The 11,403-nt window shown below is 40.1% G+C and overlaps 1 pseudogene; it reads left to right on the forward strand.

The window, feature by feature from the left end:
* LOC122642626 overlaps window positions 1-5,841 on the forward strand; it is a 55,478-nt pseudogene extending 49,637 nt beyond the window's left edge.
* Window positions 5,842-11,403: the final 5,562 nt, after the last annotated feature.

Raw genomic sequence — 11,403 nt, forward strand, 5'->3', positions numbered from 1 at the left:
GCTGCTGAGGGGGTTTGCCATGAAGTTTGTAACAAAACCTTTGGATGTGTCCAAGTAAGCCACATGATGACAAATCCGAACGGAGCCAGAACTATCAGAACCACCAGATTGGCCTCGACCTGAACCACGAGCAGGCCCACGACCACCACTTGAACCTCCACGGCCATCACCACGTCCTCCTCCTCGGGAATTATTCTGAGACACAAGGACTGAGCTATTACTGGGTGAAGATTCACGAACAGTCTCACCTGAAACACGAAGAACACAAGCAAAAGTATTAGTGAGGGAGCCTATCTTCTCATTTCCTAAATTCGGGGACCTAACAGAGTCATATTCCTAACCAAGGCCACCTAAAAAACCCATAACAGCAAGTTACTCCTGCTGATGTTGCATCTGCTGAACATCATTGGTCACTGGAAGAAGGGATGTCAGCTCTTCATACATCCGTTTAAAATCTGCAAAATACTGTGTAACTATCCAACCTTTGGGATCAGCTCTGTAAAACTCTTGGGATAGTTCATAAATACGTGACAAATTATTTTGGCCTGAATACAACACATTCAAATAATCCCACAGCTCTTTCACAGTTTCAATACGGGTAACTAGATCATCAATGTTATTCTCCATCGAGTTAAGCATCTGTCCCAATATCCAGGCATCAACTGTATCCCAAGTAGTGTGACCAGCAGTCTTGGGACCTGTCAAATGGGCTTGCTGATCTCGACCAGTTAAGACTAGCTTTACAATCTTCCTCCATTGTTGGAAGTTTGTAATACCTTCCAGTTTTTCCTCCGTAATACGACTAGAAGAAGAGGATACTACCTCAGTCACTACATTCTTTGGATCTGTATCTTTAGTCTCCCATACCTGAACTTTCTCAAACAACAGCGAAAAGAACCCCAAACAGATCGGAATACAAGAAAAATCGATTCCAACAGTCTCAATTATATTGGAACTTAATCTTCATAGCACCCACCGACAGTCTCGATCCCAAATAGACACCAATCTTCATACAATCCAACAGTTACTGTTTAGAAATAGTAGATTTAGAAGTATATTCAGCAGTCCATCCACCACAACCAGGGGTCGATTCCTCACCACAAACCAAAAACAATTCTTGTTGTTCCGATCAGAAGATTAGAAGCCTGTCTCCTTTTAATTAGGAAAAAAAAGGGAATAAAGAGAAGAGAAGAAGGAAGCAGGAAGATCCCTAGATAGGTTGCACCAATCCCTAGAGATCTTGCTCTGATACGATGTTAGTTTCAGTAGCTGAAAGAAGAAGAAGAAGAGAGTTGCATTCGTAAGCCTCAAAAGGCTACTCACAATTCTATTATAATGGAATAATTAAAAGAGGTAAAGCCCAATAGGGTTAAGGGCAAAACAGGAAAAAATTAAGAAAATAAAATTTCCTACTACGAGTCTCGAGATTAGCGCTAGCGCTAGTCCTGAGAACCATTGTTGTCAAGTCGGCAACGCAACCTAAGGCGGTGGAGGGGTGCCTAAGCGAATAGGCGAGAAGGCGTCCACGACCAAGTGTTATTTTTTATTTCCCATATTTTCTAACATTATTTAGTATGCTACAATATGTACCTTATATCATCAAATATCAACATTAAGCCACATCAAGCCATCAAAAATCAATATTAAGCAACATCAAGTCATCAAAAATCAACATTAAGTCATATTACGTAATAAAAAATCAATATTAAGCCACATAAAGTCATCAAAAATCAACATAGAACTAGAAGACAGCAGAACTGAAGAAGCTAACTATTGGAAGTTTGAAACAATCAAAACATACACTTGGTTTATACTGTTTTTTGAAAATATGACCTTATCAATAAGTAATTAAATTGCTCTCTATTTAGAGAAATGTTCTTGTTCTCTAAGAAGTTTAACTGATCAAATGATTTTATTTTTTACATGAGACTTATTGTATTAGGTAGAACACAAAACCAGCTTTCCAACAAATCCAACATTGCTTAAATCTGATTTATGTTGAAGGAGTTATGTTCTTGTCAAACCTTATTTGGTGTGTGCAAATATTGTCAATCGCTCTAAATGAATTTTTTTTTTTTAAATATCAGAACAAATGAATATTTTACCGCACTCTGGCTTTTTAGCAATGTTTTACCATATTAAGATTTATGGAGTTTTTAGATTTGAGAAAAAAACTTAGCATTAGAAAGTTGAAAATTTCACCTACCGCCAAAAATCTAGTTTTTGTTCTTGAACTGGGGGGGGAGGGTTGATTTTTTATCCTTTTGAAATTTTATTTTTTAACTATTTTTATTTGATTCAAATAGGGGGTATTTGCATGTTCATGAATAATATCTTAAGTAAATGAAATACAAATATAAAAACATTTACTTAAATGATATTTTGTATAAATAAATGCCAGAACTGGTCTGATACCAAATAAACCAGTGCAAAGCGCCCTACACTATGGCGGCAGTCGTCATGGCGTCGCCAAGGTGGACAACTATGCCGAGAACCCTTTCTCTACCTTTATTCTAACAGTTTTCTAGCATGGACAATTTTGGTTGCCTATCAAGAGGGAGGGAGGGAGAGAAAAAAGAAAGTCATTGGTAGTTTTTCTAGCATGGACAAGTCTTAAAGCAAACAAAATGGAAGGCTTTCTAGCGTGGACAATTTTTGTTGCCTATCAAGAGGAGGGAGGGAGAGAAAAAAGAAAGTCATTGATAGGGTTTTCTAGCATGGACAATTTCAAATGTTCATTTTCATGCAAAGATTAATTTGGGACATGGGTGGAATCTTTCTCTCTGATGTAAAGTGTGCATATTGGTCCTTGGCCTTTGGTGATCAGAAGTGCTGGTACCCTTTATATTGTTTTTATGTGAAAATCCAACTTATTTCTTTCAATTATGTTATTCATCCTCTTGTGTTCTGTGCTATTTTAGTCTTTTTACTTTTTTTTAGGCATGATAAATTCAGATGCTGATAGTTTGCTTCTGGCAATACTTTTTCAGGGCATTGGATTCCTTAATGATCCACGCAGACTAACTGTAGCACTTACACGAGCTCGATATGGCATTGTTATCTTGGGGAATCCTAAAGTCTTAAGCAAACAGCCATTGTGGAATGGTTTATTTACACACTATAAGGTATCCTTGTGCTATTTCTTTACTACAATCTTGTCTTTGTTGGGTCCATCGTACATTTGTGTCTGCAATGAGAAATGCCGTCCTCCCTCACTCCCCTGGATATTCAGAAATAATTTTGTTAATATGCAAAAGAGGACCCTTATTCCGTCATGCATCACCTGCCAAAGTGGCTGAATCTGTACAACAAATGATTGCCAACCTTGGAGTGAATGGTGAATCAGATGCTGTTGGGCTCATCTTTACATCTGCAATCAGGAAGTTCAATCTTCAATTTTCAATGGGTTTTGGAAGCCAAAAACTATTGTATTGAACTTCCCTAATGAAGTCCCAAATGACTGATTCAGCATTGATAGATTGGGTGGATTTAAACTGGCCTTAAAAATAAATAGGAAGAAAAGTTATTTGCTGAACTTATTCAATTATTCATGTTAACAGTAGATATGGGATTCATTTCTGGGTGTGCACATCATCTGTCCACTGTAGTACATTTAGCTGTTTCTTTTGATGGCACACTTAAGTTTATTTTTTTTGTGCAGCTTTTTTGAGCTTCTTCACAAATTCGTTAGTCAATTATTTGAGTTTATGTAATCCTTTTTTCTATTTATTCCTCCTTAGGAACATGAATGCTTGGTGGAAGGGCCTTGAATAACTTGAAGCAGAGTATGGTTCAGTTTCAAAATCCAAAGAAGGTATTATACCAAGAGATGGCATGTCTGATGATAGCCTTGTACTGGTGGAATAATGATGACTATATGCATGAGGTGGCTCATTAACCTTGCTTGCTCTCCATGTGAATCAGATCTACGATGATCGAAGGCTTTTCTTCAGCGGTGGCCCAGGGATTGTTCCTAATGATACTTTTGGGTCAGTTGGATCATCAAACCTAAATTCAGATAAAAGAGGTGGTCGCGCTAAAGGTTTGTTACTGTCTTTGCATCTGTATCTTTTGTGGCTAGTACTAATGCTGTTTTATGTTCTCCAAAATCCAGGTTCTTACGTGCCTTTCTGTCCTCCCAATGGAACACATAAACCTGGACTGCATCCTGCAGGGTTTCCTGTACCTAGAATTCCGCTTCAATCATTTCCTGGCGGTCCCCATTCTCAGCCATATGCAATCCCAACTCGTGGGGCTGCTCATGGACCAATTGGAGCAATTCCCCAGGTCCCTCAAGCTGGAAGCAGGGGTTTGGGGCGGGGCGTGGTAATGCAGGTGGTCCTATAGGCGGTCAATTCTCTCACATCAAGGTTCCCAGCAAAGCATAGAGAATATTGGTCCTACATTCAACTTTCCAATGGACAATCCAAACAGTCAGCCATCTGTCGGTGGTCCCTTGTCACAAACTGGGTTCATGACTCAGGTTTGTAATATTCTTGTCTCCCTTCTATAATGATATGATTGTGGCCTGAGATTTTCTTCTATATTCTAATAGATGCCAGTTCAAGGGCTGAGTCAGACTTTCCGTGATGGGTTTTCCATTGGGGGCATGTCTCAGGTATCTGGTTCTGCATAGATTAAACAAGTTCTCTATCAATGGGTGGTCTTCTTCTTCTGCTGACAATGTGCAATGCTTTCAGGATTTCTTAGGTGATGACTTCAAAAGCCAGGGATCTCATGTTGCTTATAATGTTGCGGACTTCTCCACGCAGGTGCATTCCCAGAACTTTTGTATTTACATCACTATCATGCAATTGCATTAAGTTGGGAATAAAGTCAAACAATTGCGATAAGAGATGTGCATTATTGGTTCACCCTCTTATATTATTCATCTTAGTTTCAATCTGTGCTGGTCCGATATGTAATTGGATATCTGCCATGTTCTTCAGGCTTCTCAGAGTGGCTATGGCGTTGATTATGTTACACAAGGAGCACAGGCTGGGTTTCCTGGAAGCTTTCTCAATCAGAATACCCAGGCTGGATATTCTCATTTGGGTACAGGAAATGATTTCATTTCTCAGGTTTGTTTAAGTTCTACATCTTATCTTAATTGTGAAGTTCTGTTGCATCTTACACCAGTAGCCCATGTCCTATAGCAAATTTTGCTCCACATGTTTACTGTGGTGGCTTAATTATTCTTCTTCTTGTGCTTTAGTTCTGCCTAGGACTACAGGCCTCATGGATCACAAGGCCTATTTACACAGGTTGGATTCAATGACCCAATGCAAGAGGATGCTTCCCAGAGCCACTTTGGTGTGGCAGGTTCCAATCCACTCTCGTCACAGGTCTAATCCATAAAGTATACTCAATAGTGCATGCCCTGTCAAAATAGTTAGTGTGCTGAACCGATTAATACCTTTCACAGGGCTTGATGAATCCTCTTTTCTCCCAATCCTTCACCCAGTACGACACTCAGCCACTGAACCTGCAAGGTCCTCAGCAACAGCAACAGCAACAGCCGCAGCATCAGGGCAGCTAGAGCTCACAAAACCAGAAGCGCCACTACAATGGCTGAGTGGCCATCAGGCCTGAACATGTTGGGTTATATTCTTTGCATCCAGCAACTTGGTTGTGCTGACATGTGTGCCATTTATCTGCAGTTGTGCATAAGAGATCGCCATTATCTAGAAGTCATTGTGCTCCCATAACACTATTGGATTATTCAGATTGGACGTCATTGAGAAGTTCAAGTTGGCAAATGGTAATGGTTCTCTGTGCTACATTGGCAGCATGGCTAGGCTGAGGTAAGGATAACCCTAGTTCCTGCTTGAAGTTTTGTATGATGCACTATAATCCGATGACGATTGAGTGGTATGTGCATCAAAAGATGGGGCACGCCAATGCCCACTCGATCCTCCCTCCCTATCACCCATACTCAATCCGCCAATAGAGCTAGATAACTCATCAATATCCATATAATCAACAGCCTGTGTCTACCGACCCCTACACTTCTTGGTGTATGATAAGAGGGCATGTGAGGGTGCGGGTGCAAGTGCGGCCTCACGTGCACCGTGGTCCGTATCTTGTGTGGCATGATCAAATTGCGTTTCTCCGATGAATAGGACTGGCTCTACAGGCGCCGTCTGCTGGTCTACCACATAACGCTCTCGCATTCCATCAAATGCTTCACCACTACCACCATCATCATCATCATGCCATCATCACTGCCATCATCATTACCATCATCATCACTTCTATCAGTTCCAGTCTGAGTCTGATTCTAATTCCTACTAGTACCACCTGAGGACCTGAGTTACAAAAGGAAAACCTCCACACCTCTATTTTGATATCCTACCATTAGGTAGGTTCTCTTTTGTTCTTAAGTTTTCTTTAATTTACGTGGTTTTTGCTTTACATTTCATTTTGTACTCCGGAGGAGGGTGATCCCATCTCCCTAGTTGGTGTGACTCAGCCAAGGATTTGGGATTTCCTATTCCTAGGCTGCATAGGAATTTAGGCCTTTGGCCATTATAAATAAAGGAAAACCGTGGGGCTCTTCTTTACCTCACTGTTTTATAAAATATGCTCTTGCAACTTGCAAGCTGCTACAACCTTTCTTCTATTGAAGATCTGCTTTGTGTGTGCGATCAAAGCAGGTGGGATTGGTGTGTGATCCAATCGACACCTTGCAGTGTGCGCCCAGTTGGTTCATTGGTGGAATTGGTGTTTAATCCAATCGACACTATACAGTGTGAAGCCTGAGTGGTTCCTCTCAAGTTTTGCTTTCAAGTTCTAGTTCAAGATCTGTTTATTCAAGTTCAAGTTCAAAGATTCAATTTTTATTCAAGTTTCATCCTCAAACAAGCTGGTGCCAAGAGTAGTCTGCTACTATAGTAAGTTTGAGACAACCCCATCCCCATCCTTCTTCTTCTAGTCCTCTACAACCCCAACCCTAGTTTTCCTCTTTGTTATTTTCAATTTTCCCATATCCTAAATTCCCCACAGACCTAACCAGCCATCAGAACTTCATCAAATTTCAACCGCAATACCCCTTGCCCATAAGGAGAACTCGACCTCCCTTGCAGCCCATCCCAACCACTGAAACCCTAATTTCTCCCATCTCTAATCAAAACTGAAAACCCAAATTTTTGCTCAGCCCAAACCAACAGTCAGAACAGTCAACAGTCTACAAATCTGACCGATTATCCCTCATACCCTCTTATGAAAATCATTCAAGTTTGGTTAACTTCTGTCCAACCCAAAACCCTAACCCTAACTTGATGCCCATTCAAGTTTAGACACTTCTGGTCTTCCGCCCATCAAAATATCTTAGGTGCTTTATTGATAGACTCCCCTACACCTACCTAGCATAACAAACACCTCAAACCCTAACTCTAATTTTGACTTTATTCTGCCCCAATTGGACTACCAGTTCATAGCATATCCTATAGTACTGTCTACTAGTTGGTGTCCTACCTATCTAGGACTATACCTTTTCTCATTCTGCAAAGAATAATTGTTGAGGAATCCGCGATTGCCTCAATATTTACTTTATTACTATAATTCCTTTTCACTTCATTTTGTTGAAAATGTGGCTTAAAAATCCATCTTTAAGAAGCATCTGGAGAAGCTTGTTTTCTCGGTGATAGTCGGGGAAGAACGCCCTGTCCAGGTAAGTAACTCCCACCCTCGATTATATCTAACCCTAATTAGTTAACTCTATTTTCCAAACCCACGACTCTACCACCCCAACATTCTCTAGAGTCGCAGGTGAGTAGCACCCTACCCACAACCCCGAGAAGCACTATCGCTATCTTTCTCACCTTTGATTTTTCCCTACCGCCAATCTAACACCTTGACTATCTCTACCCACAGATTTCTCACCCCCGATTACTCTTCCCCAGATTTTTATATACCTCTCCCACCCCAGATTTTATTTATTTTTATCTACTTCTCTCACCCCTGACTTCCTCTCCCTCAAGCCAAATCAGGGACGTATCTCCCGCTTACCACTCTCTGACTTCCTCGTCAAATCCCTCACTAACAACTCCCCAGTTAATTCCAACCCTCCCTAGGTAAATCCCTTAACTATAGCCCTACTCCCGACTATTAACCCCTCTTCTAGCTCTAACCTCATTCGTGAACCCTATCCCTGAAATCTTATCTTATCCCATCCCTGAGTTTTACTAGGCCCCAATGCCTCTTCCTGATCACCCCCTTTTCCAATTTTTTATTCCACAACCCGATTCGCTAGCGAAGGTGAAACCAATCATCTCCAACATTCTTTGACCGAGGAAAGTGTTTTCCATTCCTCCTATTTAAAAAAAGAGGCGGGGGGAGATTACCATAACCAAACTGTTACTAAGAGATCTTCGACAAGGATTTTTTTAAAGAGGGTGTCTCTGCCCTGGGATTAAGAGATATCCTTGAATGTTATAGGTGTGACCCCCTTGACTTTATGTGTTGTGTTTTCTAGCTAGTAACAAAAGTCATTTTGCTATTGCCTATGCTCAAACTGACTACCTGTGCTGGGCAGAACTTATTCCATTTTACCACTAGTATTGCAGCAATTGTTTTTGTTATCTTGATGGACTAAAACCATTTAGCTCATACAGTCCCATTCCATATAACCTTTGTGTTGTATTATCTCTGTTTGCATATTGTTCTTTTACACTACTGTACCCCTTTGGATTGAATTATTCCTATCATTGTCTTAGTATTTTCTGTCCCACTGCTAGTTGCCTTGCTTTTTATACTACTGTATTTGTGTACCTCTACTTGCTGTATTGTAACTCTGCATTGCATTACCTCTTCTTGGTTATAGTTTTAATACACTATTGTACCCCTTTGTATAGTGTGATTTACTGTGTAGTGGTTTGATCTATCTTGGCTTGACTTGTTTTTAGTTGAATCTTGTGTATCTGACTTGTTTAACTCACTTTGTCCTTATTTATCATGTTTAATGTTGACAGGATTGCCTGTATAATGTATTAAGTAGCCTCGTGGCATGTTACCCTATTAACCATACTTTTCGTACTACATATATATATTATATAGTATTTCTCTTATATTGGTGCATCAAGTAGGCAGCCGACACTATATTCTATCCAGCCAATCCCTTTTGCATGAATCCTAATATTTTTTTATTATCCATTATCTTTTCGTATATCATGCCTTTTAATACTAATCTTGTTTGTAAGCATAGGATTAGATTTGCATCCTGGAACAGCAGATCTTTGATGGGTAAGAGTATGGAGTTGATTGATGTTATGCGGAGAAGAAGGATTAATGTTGCATGCATTCAAGAAACGTGATGGAAGGGTCACAAAGCCAAGGCGTTAGATGACTTCAAACTATGGTACTTGGGAGACGAAAGTGAGATAGGTGGGGTGGGCATAGCTGTGGACAAAGACCTTAAGAATGAAGTAGTGGATGTTAAAAGATTTGGAGAGAAGATCCTATCAATCAAGCTGGTGCTAGACTATGAGGTTATCAACATAGTTAGTGTGTACGCGCCCCTGGCAGGATTAGATGAGAGTATTAAAATTTCAATTCTTGGAACACATGGATGGATTAGCACAAGGTTTTGGTTAGGGAGAGAGAATTATTATCAGAGGTGACCTTAACAGACATGTGGGCAGAGATCGTAGAGGCTATGATGAGGTTCATGGAGGATACGAAGTTGGGGAGAGGAATGAAGAGAGAACCTCAATGTTAGACTTTGCGATAGCGTTTGATATGTGCATTGCAAATTCCTTTTTTAAAAAGAGAGAACAACATTTAGTTACTTACAGGAGTAGACAACATGCAAGCCAAATATATTTCTTCCCAACTAGATGGTCTGGCAGACTTTTATGTAAGGATTATAAGGTTATACCCAGAGAGATCTTAATCGCTCAACATAGACTGGTGGTCTTGGATATGTACCTTAGTACGAGGCAACGTAAGAAGGCGAAATAGGTTTCATGGGGGTGACTACAAGGAGTTCTCCTAGAGTCATTCATTGATAAAGTGGCTCTACAAGGAAAGTGGGATTTTGAGGGAGATATCAACGAGATGTGGATTAAGATGACGACTTGTATTAAGAAGGTTGCTAAAGAAGTCCTAGAGATTTCAAAAGGTATGCGCCTGGCCCCTAGAGAGAATTGGTGGTGGGATGACGAGGTTGAAGCAACCATTAAGACTAAGGAAGATCGTTTTAAGACCTGGCAAAGGACTAACAAAGCAGAGGATAAAGTGAGATATTATGCGGCCAGAAAAGAAGCTCGAAAGATTGTGGGGAAAGCAAGAGCGAAGAAATATGATGACCTTTATGAAAAACTTAATACAAAGAAAGGAGAAAATGCGATTTATCGGATAGCTAAAATAAGAGGAAGGAAGAAAAGAAGCTCGAAAGATTGTGGGGAAAGCAAGAGCGAAGAAATATGATGACCTTTATGAAAAACTTAATACAAAGAAAGGGGAAAATGCAATTTATCGGATAGCTAAAATAAGAGGAATGAAGAACATAGATTTGGACCATGTTAGATGCATTAAGAAAGATGATGGTAGAGTACTAATACGAGATGGGGTGAATATTTTTACAACCTACTAAATGGAACTACCTTGATTGATAGGATGGATTTGGAAGTGGAGATGAATAGTCTTGAAGCCAGCACACATCATGGACATCTGCAATGAGTTGGTGAGGCCAAAGTTAAAGTGGCCCTACGAAAGATGAAGGTAGGTAAACACCGGACCGGATGAGATCCCAATTGAAGTGTGGAAGAGCTTAGGAGTACAGGGGGTATCTTGGCTAAACAAGCTTTTTAACAAGATTTTGAGTACAAAGAAAATGCCAGATGATTGGAGGAGAAGCACTATAGTTCCGATTTATAAGAATAAAGGTGATATCGAGAACTACTGTAACTATAGAGGCATAAAACTAATGAGTCATACCATGAAACTATGGGAAAAAATCATTGAAGCCTACCTAAGAAGCGAAACTGATATATCAGAGAACCAATTTGGTTTTATTCCAAGTAGATCCACGACATAAACCATTTTACTTCTTAGGAGGCTTATGGAAATTTGTAGACCTTACAAAAGGAATCTCCATATGATCTATATCGACCTAAGGCCTATGACAGAGTTCCTAAAGAGCTCATTTGGCATGTCCTAAGGAAGAGAAGGAGCTCAAGTAACTATGTGGAATAATTAAAGACATGTATGAGGACGTGGTGACGAGTTTCAGAACTGCAGAGGGTAATGTAGTCCTAGATTGGTAGGAGACCAAGTAGGAGCCAGTAAACCAGGATCTTTTATGAACAGGTAGTCCGATTGGGGCAGAATATGATTTTAGGTCAAAATTAAGGTTAGGGTATGGTTAGAGTTAGGGTTAGGGCTTGAGGTGTTGGTTATGCT

The sequence above is a fragment of the Telopea speciosissima genome, chromosome 1 (genome assembly GCF_018873765.1).
Source record: "Telopea speciosissima isolate NSW1024214 ecotype Mountain lineage chromosome 1, Tspe_v1, whole genome shotgun sequence".
NCBI lineage: Eukaryota > Viridiplantae > Streptophyta > Magnoliopsida > Proteales > Proteaceae > Telopea > Telopea speciosissima.